The sequence below is a fragment of the Mesocricetus auratus genome, unplaced genomic scaffold, assembly GCF_017639785.1.
Source record: "Mesocricetus auratus isolate SY011 unplaced genomic scaffold, BCM_Maur_2.0 Super-Scaffold_100676, whole genome shotgun sequence".
NCBI classification, from domain to species: Eukaryota; Metazoa; Chordata; class Mammalia; order Rodentia; family Cricetidae; genus Mesocricetus; species Mesocricetus auratus.
In genome coordinates, this window is record NW_024429266.1 from 70,814,978 (window position 1) to 70,835,042 (window position 20,065).

The 20,065-nt window shown below is 43.6% G+C and overlaps 1 long non-coding RNA gene across 2 annotated transcripts in view; it reads left to right on the forward strand.

The window, feature by feature from the left end:
* The first annotated feature begins 415 nt into the window (after nt 1-415).
* LOC121136938 overlaps nt 416-20,065 on the forward strand; it is a 132,721-nt gene continuing 113,071 nt past the window's right edge. For both annotated transcript variants that reach the window (XR_005874126.1, XR_005874127.1), the window contains exon 1: nt 416-582. This is a non-coding gene — a long non-coding RNA (uncharacterized LOC121136938). The remainder of the gene's footprint in view (nt 583-20,065) is intronic.

Below are 20,065 nucleotides of genomic sequence, written 5' to 3' on the forward strand. Positions count from 1 at the left end.
TTTCAGAACTCGCCTCTAGGTTGTTCCACCTCTCCTTGGCCTCCCTACTGATGCCAAGATGTTCTCTGGAAATGCAAATCTCCAAGTTAAAAGTCAATTCTGGGATTTGATTGACTTCCCTATGAAGATGGACTTTTTTTTTGGCTCAGCAGATGCATCATGTGCTGCTGGCTCCTGCTTCGACAGCCAGCCACTTCTCCTTTCTCTAGCCCCTTCTCAGAACAGCTGCTCCCTCTATATTATACATATGTCATGCTGTGGTGTGACTTTCCCTAGGGATTAATGACCAAACACCTACTCACTCATACCACAGAAACAATTCCACTCAGTTCTAGCTTGGAAAAGCAGCGAGCTAACTGGGGTTCCTCACAGGAGAACAGGTGACAGGTTACAAGAGGAGCATGGGTGACTCAGAGGCAGGTGCAGGAGTGATGACTCACAAATCTGCATCCCTACATCCCTCTGACCAACCTGCTGGCAGCTCTGCCGACACAGTCTCCTCATGGCAGCCATTGCTTCCCGAGTTCATAAGCTTGGAGAGAGGCCCTTTGATCCCATCAGTTCTAGGAGCTCGGGGAACTTGTAAGTTTTGTTTACTTCTGGGGCCTTATGTGTTTCATTTACTTCTTGAGTCTTATGCATTTCCTGCTTCCCTCCAGGAGGACTAGCTTCAATGTGCAGGGAATAGCTGTGGGATTGCAAGAACAGTCTGGACTGTTCAGGTCCTGCTTGTCCACACTCTGGAGTACACAGTTTGTGTTTTGTGCTCCTCATGCATGCCTAACCTCTGCTTTTCTGCAAAGTTCTCTCTCTAGTGAGTTCTCTGAAGGCAGTGGCTATTCTTTCCATGGATTTCTCTCTGTGGAGGACTTCACAGCCCAGGTATTGATAAAAAATTGTTTTTGGCATTGACCTGGTGAGAGGCTGGGTATGGAGTAGATGCAGACAGGGAGAGGAAGGAATTAGCAGCTTAGAAAGCTAGAGAGAACTCTAAACTAGAACCAAAGGTGAGAGACTAAGATATCATCATTTCCCATAAAGTTGTTAATATAGGGGCTGGAGATGGCTCAGTCAGTAAAGTTTTGCTAACGTGAGCGCCTGAGTTCAATCTCCAGAACCCACATTAAGAACTTCCAGGTGTGGTAGTGCACACCTGTAATCCCAGTCCTACTGGGAAGGCAGAAATAGGCAGATTCCTGGGTCTCATCGGTTAGTTGTGAGGTCTGAGTTCGTGAGGGACTCTGCATGTAAAAGCAAAATGAAACCCTCAGGATGGATGATGCTTGATGTTGTCTTTGGATCGCACATGCACACACTTGCATACACAAGGGCACCTATATGCCCACGAATACACTTAGACGGACAGACACACAGATGCACATGCATGCATGCAACACACATCTCACATCTCTCTCTCAATCTCTCTCTCAATCTCTCTCTCTCTCACATACACACACACACACACACACACAGAGAGAGAGAGAGAGAGAGAGAGAGAGAGAAAGAGAGAGAGAGAGAAAGAGAGAGAGGCCCAGAGAGCAGCATGATCTTCTCTTCAGTTTGAATTAGTTCTGTTGCTATGGCTTTAGTGCAGACCTTGACAAAGAACTCGACCTTTGCCCTCTGTTGCTCACCTCTGCTTTTGTTTATCTTTAAGTGGACTGCTGTTTTGTGTGCAGCGTGGTGTGGCTGTTTGATGGAGCATTAGCTTATGGCTCTGAGAGCAGGCAGATCTTCCCAGGGTCCTACCAGGGATGCTCCAGGGAGAGCTCAGATTGGATTAGTTAGCAGACATCTGCTCCCCCACAAAGCATCCCATCTTGGATCCACATCAGAAGGGAGCAATGTCTTGCATGAACCCCTCCATGGTGATACCAGCAGAGTGTCTGTTATAAAGATCTCAGGTAGGTCCAGAAAAGGGGTCTCTGCAGGGAGAGGAAACGGTGAGGCAATTATGCTTTGTGGTCTAGTTTATTAATTTCATTTTTTTCTTTTAATCTTTGAACCTAAATATCCCGAGTCTTCTAGCTTTACTTCATGCATGAAATGGCACCCATGTCACAGACTGCAATTACTTATGAATCAGACTTGAAAAATCTTGTTTCCCTTACCCCCAAATCCAAGGAGAATTATACTCATAGATACAGATACGCCTATGGCTTCAAAAATCTCTCTATGTAAGATGAGTCCATGTTTGTTTTATGGCATGTACTGTTACTATAATAAACACCATGACCCAAAGCAACCAGGGAAGAAAGGGTTTATTTGGTTTACAGGCCACTGTAAGTGTATTACTGAGGGATGCCAACTCAAGACAGGAATCTGGAGGCACGAATTGAAGCAAGGACCATGGAGAACACTGCTTCTTGGCTTGCTCTCTCTAGTTGCCTTTTTATATAGCTCAGGTCCACCTTCCCAGGGATGGTACTGTCTGCAGTGAGCTGGGACATCTCACATCAGTTATCAGTCAAAAAGAATGATCCACAGACTTGCCTTCAGAACAGTCTGGTGGAGGCAATTCCTCAATTGAGGATCCCTCTTTCTAGGTAACTCTGGGTTGTATCAGGTTGGCAAAAAATTAACCACCACAACCTCTTTCTATAGAATTCTAGTTGTATTCCTAGTTTTCCCTCATTCAGGCAGGCTGCTGGTATGTGTGTGTGTATGTGTGTGTGTGTGTGTGTGTGTGTGTGTGTGTGTGTGTGATCTTCTAAAAGTAGAGGTGTGCCTCAATGTATTTCTGGGATTCATCTGTAAACTGTTGAATCTGTTCTTTGTGTTGCTCTACTACAGCATCTGAGGTCAGGTACAGGTACTTTATGAAGCAAAGAGGTTCATTTACAGTTTTGAAAAGGGAAAGTCCAATGGGCGGTGGCCTTCTGATGAGGCTGCTTTGGTTGCATCATGGCAGGGGGCCTTGTGGAGGACTGTGTGCAAAGAGAGAGAAGAGGTGGTGAGATGAGGAGGAGGTGGTGAGGAGGTCAGGGTCACTGTCTGGCTCCCTCTCTGTATGCATTCTCCTGCGAGGGCACATGTGCCCATGCACCCAAATGCAGAGACAATAGGCATTGTCCCTTTCTCATTCCCTGGATACAGGATGTCTTTTTGAACTTAGGGCTCCCTCCTTTTGGCTAAGCTGCTAGCCAGCAAGCGCCAGTGGTCCGTCTGTATGTGGTGTCCACCCTCCTCAGTGCTGGGTTACAGATGCATATGCTGTATATGTGTTCTGGGGATCCCCAGGCCCAGGTTCTCAGGCTTTTGTAGCAAGCACGCTTATCCACTGAGTCATCTCCTCAGCCCCAGGCTCACTGTGTATTAGTTACGTTTAAGTTGCTGTAATAAAATACCATGACCAAAAGCAGCATAAGGAGGAAAGCTTATGGCTTATGGTTCCAGGACATTAGCGTTCATAATGGCAGAGCAGCATGGCAACAAGGTGGCATGGTGGCGGGACCAAGGAGCCGAGAGCTCACATCTTCACCACACACAGGAAGTACACAGGGCGAGTCAGAAGTGAGAATTCTATACATTCTCAAAGCGTGTCCCCAGTGGCATATTTTCCACCTCCTAAAGGTCCCCTGATTTCCGCAAGTGGCAGCACCAGCTGGGCACCAAGTGTTCAAATGCATGAGCTGAGGGAGAGCATTCTCATTGAACCACACAGCAGTCTTCATACAAACGCATTTGGTGAAACAGATTCATCTAAAGACAGCGTCAATCGTTTCAGAAGGCCTCGCTCCCTGGTTTGTTTCATTAACTTTTCCTGAAGAGATTCACCAGACATTCATTCACTTCACATGGGCACCAATGACAGTCTAAAAGGTAATTTCATTAAAGTTCAACTTATTGAGAGCAATGCATTTCTTAAGTCTTCTTTACATCATGGGAGACCCCAAACAGCTGCATCACCACAAGATCCCACCTCATAATGTGTGGCATCCTCATTGAAGCCACGCCATAGGGTCCATCGTTCAATTAGTTTTCCACTTTTTGTGTATCTAGCATTTCCCAAGATCATTTGCAGTTGAGCAAGGGGTGGGGGAACAGCTGGACTCTCAGGTGAGGGTCTCCTGACCGTGCAGTCCTCCACCTACTAGGAAGTGTCATTAACTCCAGTGCCATCACAGACTTGACTAGTATTGTAGTGGTCTGCTGTAGTTGCCACAGCTTCTGAGGCAAAGTTCAAGACACTATCATGTGATGAGGAAAAAACTGTCCTCCTTTTTAAAGGTCCCTCACATCTCAGCGTCACCTCATTTGAACCATATGCCTCTAGCACACAAACCTATTGGGGACAGACCGCATCAGAACCACAACAACCGCTTATAGAAACACATTCATTCCTCCTTTGTTAGGGTGTGGTCCACCCTTAAAGACACTGGTCACTCTGAGGGTCCAGATCCCACAGCTTGAATAAATCAGGGTACTCCTTGTAAGATAGAGTTCAGAAGCCATGCTGTGCTGTGTCTTCACAGCCTCTAATTTATGGTTTAACCCAGTACCTGGGTCCTCCACGTTCCTCGTCGCATAGGTTCTCCTAGACTAAACACGAGCTGTGGAACCTCCAGCAGCTGATTTTCTTCCCTGTTCAGAGAATTTATCTGATGGCCCTTCTGACCTCCCCACCATCCTGTCCACAGCAGCTCTCTCTCTCTCTCTCTCTCTCTCTCTCTCTCTCTCTCTCTCTCTCTCTCTCTCTCTCTCTCTCTCTCTCTCTCTCTCTCTCCCTCCTTCTCCACTCTCCCTCCCCCATCTCTCCTTTTATTTCCAGGCATTGCAGTGAAATCTCTATTTTTCTTTAAGTCTCCATTCATACTGGTATAATGTGTTATAATGTTCTCCCACCTCAAGGCCCAATCATAGCTTCCATGATCCTGAGGTCCAGTCTCCCAATGAGGTTCATTTCTGAAAGGTAATTTTGTTAGCTCCTTTCCTAACTCTACCTACCTGCGTGCTGCTCCTCTGATTTCATCTTTAAAACTGCTATCATGACTACCTACATGCAAGCCTGTCTCTTTGGTAGACTGTAAACTCCTCAAGGACAGGGAATGTATTCAATCTTTGTAGTCCAAGTAAACTGAATAAGACATAAGAATTATTGCTGGGTGTTCTTAGGAATCCCAAATTTCCTAGAATACCCAATTCTCCATTCTCTATGCAGGGCCACATGCCTAAACATTTTTCCCATGTCTTGGTGACAGTCAATTGGAGATTTCCATTGATGGAATGGGATTGCCTGCAGTGATTTCCTCAATACAACATTCAGGACAACTTTAAACTTTTCATGCTTTGTGATATTTTTCTGCCCCCAAACTGTTTTATTGTGGATTTTGCTAAAAGTCTCATACCTTGACATCAGAGAGAAACTTAGTGGGTGAAATATAGGTGCAGCAGAAATAGCTTCAGGTAAAGTCCAAGACAGAGTATTGGAGGATGGTGTGGGGAAATCTCTTCATCTACTTAAGTACCAGCGATAAGTGGCATGTAAGCTTATTGCTCTTCACCTGAAATACATTTTCTGGCCACTTAACATGAAATAAGGCCTTTAAAAGTCTCAGATCTCTCTCTCTCTCTCTCTGATGTATATGTATGTGATGTGTATGTGTGTAATATATATGTGTGTGTGATGTGTGTGCATGTGTGATGTGTGTGTTTGATGTGCATGTGTGTGATGTATATGTATGTGACATGTATTGTGTGATGTGTGTGTGATGTATATGTATGTGTGATGTGTGTGTATGTGATATATATGTGTGTGTGATGTATGTATGTGGTGTGTGTATTTGTTGAGCTCAACAAATGCTGTTGAAAGACAGGTCTTGTCTACTTGGGATCTTTTATATCTGATAGTGTTAGTACCATAGTGACCATAGTGACAACCTTAGTGATCACTCTGGATAATAGACAGAGAGAATGTAATTACAAAACCCAGGCCTCATAGGAAGAGTGTCTGTCTTGAGCCTGAACACTAAAAAGAGCAGGCAAGAGAGTTATTATGGGGCTAGTGAAAGGGCTCAGTTAGCAAAAGGGCTTGTTGCATAGAGTGAGGATTTGAGTTCAGCTTCCCAAAGCCCACATAAAAAGCTGAACACAAAAAGCAAGAGTCTATTAATTCTAGTACAAGCAGATGAGAGGTGGAGACAGAAGAACTGGAAGCTTGGGGGCCAGTGGGCCTGGTGTGTGAATCGTAAAAACGGGGGGGGTTTGTGTCAAAATGAGGTGGCATGTGTGGAATGACAGCTGAGGCTGTTGTCTGTCCTTAGTGCACACACACACACTACACACACACACACACAGTACACACTACACACACACTACACAACACTACACACACACTACACACACACTACACACACACTACACACACACACTACACACACACTACACACTACACACACATTACACACACACCACACACACACTACACACACACTACACACTACACACACTACACACACACTACACACACACACTACACACATACACACACTACACATACTACACACACACTACACACACTACACACACACTACACACACACTACACACACACACTACACACATACACACACTACACATACTACACACACACTACACACACTACACACACACTACACACACACTACACACATACACACACTACACATACTACACACACACTACACACACTACACATACTACACACACTACACACACACTACACATACACACACTACACACACACTACACACATACACATACTATACACATACTACACACACTACACACACACTACACACACACACTACACATACTACACACACTACACATACTACACACACTACACACACTACACACACTACACACACTACACACACTACACACACACTACACATACACACACTACACACACACTACACACATACACATACTACACACATACTACACACACTACACACACACTACACACACACACTACACACACTACACACTACACATACTACACACACACTACACACACTACACACACACTACACACACTACACACACACTACACATACACACACACACACACAGACAGAGAAAGAGAGAGGGAGAGAGAGAGAGAGAGTTTTAAGAGTTTTTCTGGAAGGCAGAATTGATAGGGTGCTGAAGTCTCTGTACAATTCCCCAGGGTTCACAGCCCACTGCCATTATCTTTGTAAATCAAGGACCGAGACTGTCTGGGACTTAGGCACCTTCCCAGTGGCTCACACTAGCAGCAAACCCACAGAGCTTCTAAAAAATGGGAGATATCTTTAGAGTCATTCAATCCTTTTTGGACCAGCTTTTCATAGAGGCTGTGTGGTTTGGTCTCCAAACTGTTGTGGGCTTCCTCTGTTTGAAGTCTTGCCTTAAACCCAAGAAGAGGCACACAGAGCAGTCAGTGGCCTTGCAGCTGTGATCTGCAGAGCACACAAGCCCTGACAACCATTTCTCTCCCCAGAGTGCCCTTTGGGGGTAACTCCGAGCTGTGGATGCTCATATTGATCTTGAAGTTGAAAGAGTTAGTTTGCAATCACTGCCATTGACAAAGGTTCTTCCAGCTCATTAACCACTAGATTATGTGGCACAGTTCATTAAAATTCTGTCTCATCCCCTGCATCTGTAAACAGGCTTGGGGGCGTTTATCACTTTGTGATTCTTACAAAGATTTTCCTCCAAAGTGTGCAGTTTTTTTCTTCTGCCCTTTTCCTGGTAGAGAAAGCATGAAGTAATTTGCCCCAAGATGCATAATCATTTAAATGCAAACGAAAATGAAATACCAACTAAGAATCGAAGGTTTGGAGGTCCCCTCCCCCCAAGGCTTCCCATTTGTGACTGTCTGGCTGTGTAGCTGCTTTCATAAATACATTTTCTCAGAGCTCTTGTTACATTAATTTTGTATAAATTGTCATGCTTTTTAGCCGGCTTCTGCCCTATAATTGCTTACATTTGAATACAGACAGAAAGGGAGAGATTACATCCAATTTTAAAACTGTATCTTTTCTCTTTGTTTAATGTTTTATTTTGTGAAGATTTCTTTCTTTCTTTTTATTTATGCTTACGTGTGTGTGCCAGCACGGGTTTATATATACTGCATATGTATAAATGCCTGTGGGGGCCAGAAGGCATTGGACTCCCTGGAACTGGAGTGACAGACAGATATAAATCTGGGAGTAGAACCTGGGTCCTCTGCAAAAACAGTTAGTGCTTGTAACCATTGAGCTTTGTCTCCAGCTTTTATTTTCTTGTTGTGCTAATACCTAAACACAGAGACTGTTATTCTTGGCAAAACATCCATCTTAAGAGGGACCCAGCGCACAGGTCTAAGAGTGTAGGCACCAGACTCTGGGTGGCTGTTTCTTTTCCTCTTTGGGGGTCCTATAAAGCTCTTATCTTAGAAACGGCCTTTTCTGTGAAGACCTCCATGACACGTATTTGTGGGATGTATGCCTTCTGAACCTGCACATTCTCTCCATGGTGACCTCATATAAGTGACATGCAAAGTTCCAGCCAAAGAGCGAGATCTGTTTCAGTAAACCTTTATTGATGGATGCTAAAATGCGAATTTCATAAACTGTGTGTGTCTGTGTGTATGTGTGTATATGTATGCGTGTAGGTGTGTGTGTGTGTATATGTATGTGAGTGTATTTGTATATGTGTAAATAGAGGTTTTTCTCCCACCCACCAGTTCTCGAATAACCACTCAGAGGTTTATATTAATTATAAATGTTTGACCAACGGCCCAGGCTTATTTCTAGCTGGCTCTTACATTTAAATGAAATCATTTCTATTAATCTGTATATTGCCACGAGACCTGTGGCTTACTTGTGCTCTGGTATCTTGCTCCATGGGTGGCTGCTGCTCTCCTCTATTCTGCCCTCCTTTTCCCTGGATCTCTGTTTGGCTTTCCTGCCCAGCTTTGCTCTGCCTGGCTATAGGCCAGTTCAGCTTTACTTATCAACCAAGGAGGGAAACAGATATTCACAGCATACAGAAGGACATCCCACAGCGTGTGTGTGTGTGTGTGTGTGTGTGTGTGTGTGTGTGTGTGTGTGTGTGTGCAGACCAGAGGACATTTCAGGAATCCTTCAGACACTATCTGCCTTATATTTTGAGACAGGATGGCTCACTGGCCTGGAGTTCATGCAGTAGACCAGACTGGCTGATTAGGCAGCTCCAGGAATCCTCCTGCCTCTTCCTTCACCTCATTATGTGGCTGGCTGCTTTCATAAATACGTTTGATCTGAGCTCTTGTTAATGTTAATTTTATATAATTGTCAGATTTCTCAGCAGGCTTCTGCCCTATAATTGCTTTCATTTGAATATAAACAGTAAGGGGGAGATTACAGCCAATTAAAAAAGATAATCTTCCCCCTTTATTAATTATCTCTGGGATTACAAGCATGCTCCGCCATGACAGCTTTTCTATTTGGACTCTGAGGATCAAACTCAGGTCTTTGTGCTTGCAGGGCAGGTGCTGTGGAGACAGAGTCACCTCTCTAGCCCTCCTACACTTTTTAAGTGCCATGGAATGCTTACCCACCTCCCCAACTGTTTAAAACTTGTTCTTATTTCTGGGCTGTTTGGATGGAGCTTCCCAGGAGAACTGTAGTTTGCTGACCACTACACACATAGGCGTTTGTTCTTCCATGTTGGAAATAATAGCACTGGGACAGGGGTTCGCAGACGTGGTTTCTAAGCTAGTGGCAGCATCACTGGGAAAATCTGGACCAGCTGAAGGCCAGAGACTTGAGGAGAGGATGTAGCCAATGCAACGATTCATGATGAAAGTAGGAACTCTTCTGGATACATGTTCGTGTTCCTTCATTAGTCATGAGAAAGTCATCACCTCAGTAATGCCTCATGTTATCATGGCCACACCAAGATAGGGTAAGTGTGGAGATCACATCTCAGTACATAAGACTGAGGAAAATTGGAAGATAGCCTACAATCTTACAGTGTTGATTGACATCTGCCTTACATGCACCTCTCCCCCAATCTAAGCATGATGGTGATGACGTGGAATCCCAGTGCTCAAAGGGGTGGAGACAGGCAGATCCCTGGGTCTTGCTAGTCAACCAGTCTAGTCTAATAGGCAAGTTTCAGTTCCTGTCTCAAAAAAACAAGGCAGAGTGAGACTAAGAGAGACACCCAAGGTTTACCTCTCTCTGTCTCTCTCTTTCTCTCTCTCTGTCTCTCTGTCTCTCTCTGTCTCTCTCTGTCTCTCTGTCTCTCTGTCTCTCTCTCTCTCTCTCTCTCACACACACACACACACATACACGCACACACCCGTGTGTACCCCCAAACAAACCCAAGCCCAAAAGGAATTGATCACATCACACAGTACTTTGCTGTGGGCCTGAGCCATCAGGCCACCCTTGTAGGACTCTAGCATGCATCAGACCCACATGGCCATCTGCTGTTTGGCCACTCAGTTTAGCCTTGGGTGCCCAGAGCCTAACACTGCACCAGAGAAGGGAGCATAGGTTGACGTCTTGTGAGTGCTGAAGTTGCCTTGCTCTCTAAGGGACCTGGCTAGCCTCTGCTCTGGCGAGCAGTGGACTGGGTACAGCATCCGCGGCTGAGTGGGGATTTTTCTTATTCATGTGGTTTTTGGTGCTTTTTCTAGGCCTCACTGGAGTGGGCCCCTTCCTCTTCTACCACCTGACTGGGTTTTCACTCTGTCTTTGTTACTCAACCTTCACTTCTGAGCTTTTGTGACTTTGCTCATCTGTTTCCCACCTGGAATACTCTGCCTCAGTCACTGGTAAGAGTGTGCTTTCAAATGGCCTTTCAAAGGCTTATTGCAGAAAAGTCGGAAAATGCAGGCAGGTGCAAAGAGCTTTAAACTATGCATAACACATCCACCTAGAGATAGCATCTATCCATACAATGACACATTGCTTTCCAGCTCTCCTGACACACACACACACACACACACACACACACACACACACACACACACACAGACGCACATACACACGACACCCTCACACTTGTAAAATCAGACCATTATATACATGTATACATATATATTTATTTTGCATGTATATGTGCATATGTATATGTGTACAAGCACAGGTACACATACATATGTGTACCTGTGCTTAAGGAAGCCAGAGAACTTTGTTTTCTGAACGGAGTCTCTCATGGACTTGGAGGTCAGCAGGCAGGCCAGGCCAGCTGGCCACTGAGCCCTGGGGGCCTTTGCTTTCCCAGATCTGGAATTACAGGTGTGCACCGCCATACTCACGTCTATGTTGGTCCTTGAACTCAAGTTTTCATGCTTGTGCAGCAAATAGTTTACTGACAGAGCTATTTATCCCGCCCTCACATAATACAGTTTTTAAAAGAAGACATTTTTTCTTTTGTTTACTTTTATGTGTATGAATGCTTACCTGCATGTATATATGAGCACCATGTGCCCAAGGGGGGCAGAAGAGGGCATCATATTCCTTGGAACTGTGGTTTCAGATGGTTGTATTTGTGATGTGGGTCTTGGGAGTAGAACTCAGGTCTTCTGCAAAAGCAGTAAATGCTTTTCACTGTTGAGTCATCTCCCCAACCCCTATAATCATTTCTTTTTTTGTACTTAACATATTGTGACTATCTTCCTATATTAATAAAAGTATTTTACAATGCTTTTAGTGTTTGCATAAATGCATGCTGTGTACATAATTTATTAACCACTTTTGGAGATTTAGATTATTTCCAACTTTTATCATAAAACAACAATGAAAAAACAGTACTGCAGCAAACATTCTTGAGGCTAAATGCTGTATCCCTAATTATCTCCTTAGGACACATTTCCAGAAGAAATAAAGGTGCTTTCTGCACCTGGGTGCTCTGAATCTTCATATTAAACCAACTAAAATACTTGGAAAAATTGCACCTGAACTGAACATGCATAGGTACATTTCCTCATCATTATCCTTTAAGCAATGTATTATAATACATATTCACACTGTATCAAGTATTGTAGGTAATCTAGAAAGGACTTGAGTATAGGAAAGATATGTAAATTATATGCAAACCTTGTCTTATTATGCTAAGGACTTGAATAGCCATAGAGATCGGTCTTAGACCCACAAATGCTGCAGCCTGGTTGTGGTGTCCACATTTACCTCCCTCAATACACATTGCAGAGGTACACTTCATGGGCACTGCTGCATGGTTGCTCAACAGCATATCTGAGTACCTATGTCCCTGTGTCCTTGATACTATGTCATCATGTCTAAACAAATGCCTGGTTTTACTTTTTAATGAAAACATTTTATCTTACTGTTTTATTTTGCCTTTCTTAGGTGACTAGTAATGCCAACTTGGTTCCTTATATATTTGTGTATTTGTATTTCTTCTTTAGGATTTTTTGTCCTGCTATTTATCAATTTTAATTTATTCTTTATGCCTTATACATGGATATGCTGTATATTGAACACGTTCTCCTCATAACCTTATAACCTTCCCTTTCCTATCCTTCCTTCCTCTCCATAGTCTCCCTCATTTCCCTAGACAGTTTATTTCTAATTGTATGTCATATACCCATATATATACATATATACATATATATATAATATATGTTATATAAAATCTAGGGACCACAAACAAGAGAAAACATAAGATATTTACCTTTCTGAGATTGGCTGAATTTGCTTAATGTGATTATCTCCAGTTTTATTCATTTTTAAAAAATGCTATAACTTTGTTCTTTATAGCTGAAGACATTCCATTTTGTGCGTACCGCATTTAATTTATGCAATTTTTTGACTATGAGCAGTGCTGTAAGAAACACTGATGGGCAAGCATCTCTGAAGTGTTGACAGGGAGTTCCAGGACAGGTGCAACTGTGCCATAGTGAAGATCTACTCTTGTTTATTTATCTTTTAGAAATCTCCACATTAACAACTGTAGTGACTGGACTATGGCCACATCCCCACTGTCAGTGTGTAAGGGTTGGAGTTTTGTCCATATCTTCTCCAGCATTTGTTGTTACACATTTTCTTGTTGCCTGTTGCTTTGTGGTGAGATGGAATTTCAGTGTAGGAGAAAGGCTTTTGGACATGTTTGTTGGGAATTATCTGGATTATGTTAGTTATTGTAGGAAAACTCATCCATTTTAGGTGGCACCATTCCCTATACAGGGGATCCTGAGCTGTAAAAGAATGGACAAGGCGTGCTGATCACAGGCATACATGCATGAATTCATCCCCCTCTGTCTCCTGACTGTGGATGTGATTGACTAGCTATCTCAAGCTCTTGCCGTTGTGACTGTCCTGTAGCGAGGGGCTACAACCTGGAATTGTAAGCTAAGATAAACCTTTTTTTCCTCAAAGAATTAACTTTTTAAATTTAAATTAAAAAACAATCTTATTTTACATACCAATCCCAGTTTCCTCTCTCTTCTGTCCACCCAGTCTCCACAATTTCCCCATCTCCCCATCCACTCCTCAGAGAGGGTGAGGCCTCCTATGGCGAATCACCAAAGTCTGTCACATCATTTGGGGCAGGACCTAGGCCCTCCTCCATGTATTTAGACTGAGGGACTATTCCTCCACAGGGGATGCACCAAGTAAGAACTGCCAGTGGGCCCATAGACCGCCCAAGCCCCCCAACAAGAGGCCCAGTTTGGTCTTATGCAGGTTCCCCAGATGCCAGTCTGGAGTCTCTGAGTTCCCACTTGCTCAGGTCAGCTGTTTCTGTGGGTTTCCCCAACATGGTCTTGACTCCTTTGTTTATCACTCCTCCCTCTCTACAATTGGACTCCAGGAGTTCAGCTCAGTGCTTAGCTGTTGATCTCTGCTTCTGCTGCCATCAGCTATTGGATGAAGGCTCTAGGATGGCATTTAAGGTAGTTATCGATCTCATTATAGGGGAAGGGCATTTAAGATACCTTCTCCACTATTGCCTAGATTCTTAGTTGGCCTCATCCTTGTTGATTCCTGAGAATTTCCCTAGTGCTAGGTTTCTCCTTAACTCCATAATGGCTCCTTCTATTAAGGTAACTCTTTCCATGCTCTCCTTCTACCTTCCTGATCCCTCATGTTTTCCTCCCTCTTTCCCTTCTCCTCTCCTCCTCCCTCCTCTTCCCCCACACTCCCACTTTTCTCATGAGATTTTGTCCCTTTCCCCTTCTCAGGGGTCCATATATGTCTTTCTTAGGGTCCTCCTTGTTTCCTAGCTTCTCTGGGGTTGTGGATTATAGGCTGGTTATACTTTTGCTTTGTGTCTAATGTCCACTTATGAGTGAGTACATACCATTTTTGTCTTTTTGTGTCTGGGTTACCTTACTCAGGATGGCATAGATATTCAGAATTGGGACTTCATTTTTAAAGGATTTTTCCTGTGATTAATATGAAATGAGCTTCTTCATCTTTTGAATTAATTTTAGTTTCAAGTCTAGTTTGTTAGATATTAGGATAGCTACACCAGCTTGTTTCTTAGGTTCATTTGATTGGAAACTCTTTTCCCAACCCTCTACTCTAAGATAATATCTCTTTTGAAGTTGAGGTGTGTTTCTTGTATGCAGCAGAAGGATGGAAGGGTGGATTCTGTTTTCATATCCATTCTATTAGCCTGTGTCTTTTTATAGGAAAATTGAGATTATTGATATTAAGAGATAATAACGACCATTGATCGTTGATTCATGTTATTTTTGGAGTTGTTGGAGGTGGTATTGTGTGTGTTTCCCTTTCTTTGCCTTTGGTAATGTAGAATTATCTATTGCCTATGTTTTTGAGAGTGTAGCTAGCTTCCTTGCATTGGACTTTTCCTTAGTACTTTCTGTAGGACTGGATTTGTGGACATGCTTTGTTCAAATCTGGTTTTGTCATGGAATATCTTATTTTCTCCATCTATAGTGATTGAAAGCTTTGCTGGGTATAGTAGTCTGAGCTGGAATCCATGGTCTCTTAATGTTTGTAGAATATCTATCCAGGACTTTCTGGCTTTCAGACCTCCCATTGAGAAGTCAGGTGTAATTCTGATAAGTCGGCCTTTATATATTACTTGGCCCTTTTCCTTTGCAGCTTTAAATATTCTTCCTTTATTCTGTATGTTTAGTGTTTTGATTATTACGTGGTGAGGGAACTTTTTTTGGTTCAGCATATTTGGTGTTTTATAAGCTTATTGTACTTTCATAGGCATGTCATTCTTTAGGTTGGGAAAGTTTTCTTTTATGATTTTATTGAATATACTTTCTGCACCTTTGAGCTGGACTTCTATACTTATTATTATTAGGTTCAATCTTTTCATGATGTCCCAGATTTCTTGGATATATTGTGTTAAGGATTTGTTGGATTTAAAATTTTCCTTGGTCGATGAATCTATTTCTTCTAATGTATCTTCAACATCTGCATCTGTATTTCCTGATCACTTACCCAGATTTTCCATTTCAGCATCCCCTCAGTTTGTGTTTTCTTTATTGCCTCTATTTCAGTTTCCTGGTCTTGAACTGTTTGAATTGTTTCCTTCACCTGTTTGATTGTTTTTTCCTTGGCTTTCCTTGCTTTCTTTAAGGGATTTGTTGATTTCTTGCATTTTTTGTTTGTCTTTTCCTCCATTTCTTTAAGGGAGTTTCTCATTTCTTCTTTAAGGGCTTCTATCATCTTCATAAAGTTATTTTTAAGGCAGTTTTCTTCTGCTTTGTCTGCACTGGGATGTTCAGGTCCGCCTGGTGTAGAACCTGTAGTCTCTGTTGGTGTCATATTACTCTTTATGTTGTTGAATATGTTCTTATATTGTTGTCTACTCCTCTCTTCCTCCATTGGGTGTAGGTGAGGCCTGTGGCTTAGGTAGTTGCTCTTCCTCTCTCAGTGGGGGCAGAGCCAAGGCTCAAACGGTGGCAGATGCAGTGCTGGATGGTTTAGGGGTATGGGGAGACTGCCCCCAGGTCTCTGGGGCTTAGGTGGGCAGGGATGCCTAGGCATTAGGGGGCCCCAGCAGGGGGAGACAAGGCATTCACCTCTCCCAGTGGGAGCTGTGCCAAGGCTCCAATCAAGATAAACCTTTTATATATACTTTGTTTCTGTTACTGTGTTTCATCACAGCAACAGTAATGAAACCAAGACACCTGTGAAGTTGAACTTTTCCTGTTTCCATTCCCTCCCACTGCAGGCCTTGTAGGCTTCTTTTCCTTGATTGATGTGACTCATATTTGTGTCATGGGCTGGCTTGTGTCCTCTGTGACATCTTGGCTCACAGCAACCTTTATTTCACTTCCTGGACCCCATGCCTCCTTCACACTTGATGTTGCCTTGCCTGTGCATTTCTTCTTGTTTGAGCCCTAATAGCTTTTCTTTCAGAACTTGATTGTTGCAGAATATTTACACAGTGTGACGATGTAATAAAAAGCCTAATGGCCAATAGCTAGTCAGGAGAGATAGGTGGACTTCCTGGCAGAGACAGAAAGAGGAGACAGCATTGAGATGTGGAACAAGTCAGACACACAGAATGGGAGAGAGATAAAAGCCACACGCTAGAATGTAGATTAATAAAAAATATGGGTTAATTTGGGACAAGCCTAAGCTAATGACCAGTCTTTCATATTAACAATAAGTCTCCAAGTTGTTATTTGAAAGCTCACAGCCCAAAGAAAATTCTGGTTACACAAGGCATCCAACATGGGGCACTACCGCACTGATGGGGAAGTCATGGCAGCCGGTGCTGCCACAGTTACCACCTGGGCCTCTCTGCTTACAGGGACTCCGGAAATGGGCTCAGCAACTTTCTAGAAGTAGGCTTTGTAAAAATGACTTCTGCTCTCAGGGAACTAGAGGGGCAGGGCCAGTCACCAGAGCCTCGTGGTAGTAGCTTAGCTGCACAAACAGCCAGGTCTAGACTGAGAAAACTTCTAAACTGATACAGTATGCTTGAATATGCTTAGGTGGCCCAAAGGAAAAAATCTGACTACACTTGATAGAGAACTTGATAGCACCCAGGAGCATGCCATTCAGGGCTGCAGGGTCTGACCTTTTAAACATGAGCTCCCATGAGCTATGGAGGTCCTGGTTTTCTTAGTTCCCCACATCCACAGAGCACAGTACTGACTGTCTCAGGTTTGCTGAGGCACTCAATGTTTCTTTGCCTCTGGTGAGGTGCATGCACGGTTTGCAAGTGTTACTCAAATGTTCGTGCCTTGAGATCTTGCTCCTATGGCCATATTCACTCACATTCTAAAGAGCTGGCTTTAAAAAAATGAATTCATCTGCTGAGGGTTTGGAGTAGCATACAGCTCAAGGGGTAATTAACTCAGTTGATGAATGGTAAGAAGACACTCGGTGATGAAGTGAAGACAGTAAGCTATTAGGAGAAGCATCAGTCCCCTTGCAGTCAGTTTTGGTTATGCATTCTGTTTTGCAGAGCTTGGCTGTGGGGATACCTCCCTTCCTGGGAGGGATGTGACTCACACATGCGATGCACTAAGGAGTGACAGGCACAAAGGCCCTGTCTAGCTGTCCTCCCCCTCTTCTCCTCTTCTGCTCCCAGTGTGGTTTGAGCAATCCTGTGTGCTTGCGTGAAAGAGATACTAAGGAAAATTATTGAAATTTTTGCAAGCAAAATGAAACCATAATGATGGATATTTTCAGCATTGTCAGGCACAATGGTTTTCAAAGGAAAGGTTGGAGACATTAGGGAATCCTAAAACCCTTTCAGAAGGACTGTGAGCACGAACCCACTTTCATAATAACAGGAAGATATTGCTTGCATTTTTATGCTGTTGACATTTTCATGTGGATGCAAAATTATGGTTGAAACTGCTTATATTTCATCACAAATTGGGGCAAGATACCAAAGCAGTTGATGCCACAATTTAACTGCAAGGGAAAATAGACTTTTACTGACAAAATGGCTCTATAAATAATTTAAAGAACTATAGGAGAGAGGTAGTGGGATGACTCAGTGGTCAAGAGGTCTTGTTGAAGCTTGAAGTCCAGTACCTGCATAAAAAGCCCAGCATGACTGGGTATAAATAAACCACAGTGCTGCGAGGGACAGGGCCAGGAGGCTCACCGGGCTTGCTGCCTTCTACCAAGTTTAAGTTTCGATGAGACTGTCTCAAGGGAATAAGACAAGAGAGTGTTAGAGAAGGACACACAACGTCTTCCCTTGACCTCAAAACATGTGCTCATGGGTACATGTATATCTGCTCTCTGTGTACACATCCCTCCCTTCCTCTCTCCCTCCCTCCCTCCCTTCCTCACTCCCTCCCTCTCTCTCTCTCTCTCACACACACACACACACACACACACGTGTGTGTGTGTGCGCGCACAAATACACAGACACATATACACATACATACACATACACCTGCATACACCCACATATATACACACAATAGTATGGGATGTATATATACTTGGAAGAGCTGTACAGTTTAATGAGCCAATATTTTCTACATATCACACACAAGAAAATTATGCAAGGTCAAAAGAATGTGGAAGGTAGACTAGTGAGTTTTTTAAAGCATAATATTGGGTTTTAATATCATTACATTATATATGTATATGTACATACACACACATAATATCTTCTTTTTCCATTATATTTTTTATTTAAATTAGAAACATACTTGCTTCACATGTCAATCCCAGCTCCCTCTCCCACTCCTCCCATGCCCCTCCACTAGTCTCCCCAACCCCCCACCCAATCCCCACACCATTCCCTAGGGAGGGTGAGGCCCTCCATGGAGGATCTCCAGAATCTGTCATTTTATCTGGGGCAGGGCCTATGCCATCTCCCATGTGTTCAGGCTGAGAGAGCATTCCTCCATGTGGAATGGGCTCCCAAAGTTCATTTGTATGCCATGGTAAGCATTGATCTACTACCCAAGGCCCCAGAGATTACTGAGACCTCCTCACTAACACTATATTCAGGGGATCTGGATAAGTCCCCTGCTGGTCTCTCAGTCATCAGTCTGGGGTCCAAGATCTCCCCCTTGTCTGGTCAGCTGTGTTTCTGGGTTTCACCAGCACAGTCTTAACCCCTTTGCTCATCGCTCCTCCCTCTCTGTCACTGGGTTCCAAGAGTTCAGTTCAGTGTTTAGCTGTGGGTATCTGTCTCTGCTTCCATCAGTCACTGGATGAAGGTTCTAGGATGGCATATGAGGTAGTCATCAACCTTATCATCAGGGAGGGGCTATTAAGGTAGTCTCTCCACTATTGCTTCGTTTGCCAGTTGGTGTCATCCTTGTAGATCTCTGGAAATCTCAGACTAGTGAGTTATTTTTTTAACAGAGTGCAAAAATTCACCCCCATGGTTTTCAAGTGCCTATTACAACCCACCTGGAGAAATTACCACTTGCCTAGTAATATTTTCTTTATTTGTATGTGTGTTAATGAATGTGTGCACATGAGTGTGCACCTGTGCTTCCTCATGCCTGCTCGTGTGGAGGTTTTTAATGAGCTAAATGGTGGAGTGGCCAGTTGCTGTGTTTCAAGAGAGTTGTGTGTATAGTGTGAAGTAGGTGTGTGTGTGTGTGTGTGTGTGTGAGAGAGAGAGAGAGAGAGAGAGAGAGAGAGAGAGAGAGAGAGAGAGAGAGAGAGAGAGAGAATCCCAGTTTCTAAGTTACCCATGAAAACCACCTGCCTTAGTCAGGTTGGATCAGGGCCCATCTTTTTTTTTTTAATTTTATTTTCCAGTTTAAGTTTAGATAAGAAACAAGGTTGCTTCACAAGTCAGTTCCAGGTCCCTCTCCCTTTCCCTCCCCTCCTCCCGTGCCCTCTCCCCAACCCCCCTTATCCCCTCATTCCCCCAGGGAGGGTGAGGCCCTCCATCTTAATGGCCTCATTTGAATGTAATTGCCTCTGTGAAGGCCCGATCTCCCAATACAGTCACATTGTAGAGTACTGGGGATTAGAGCTTCTACACTAAGTGTGGAGGGCACAGTGCAGTCCACAACAATGGGTCTCCTCCCATTCCCCAAAATTGATGTGTACCAAATTATCAAGAACATCTAAGTGATGTACAACAAAACAACAACAACCTTTTCTTCACCTGGTGCTCTTTCTGGTGTCTGGGGTCAGGGTTTGGGTCCCCCACATGTTAGGCACTGGCTGGGTATGGAC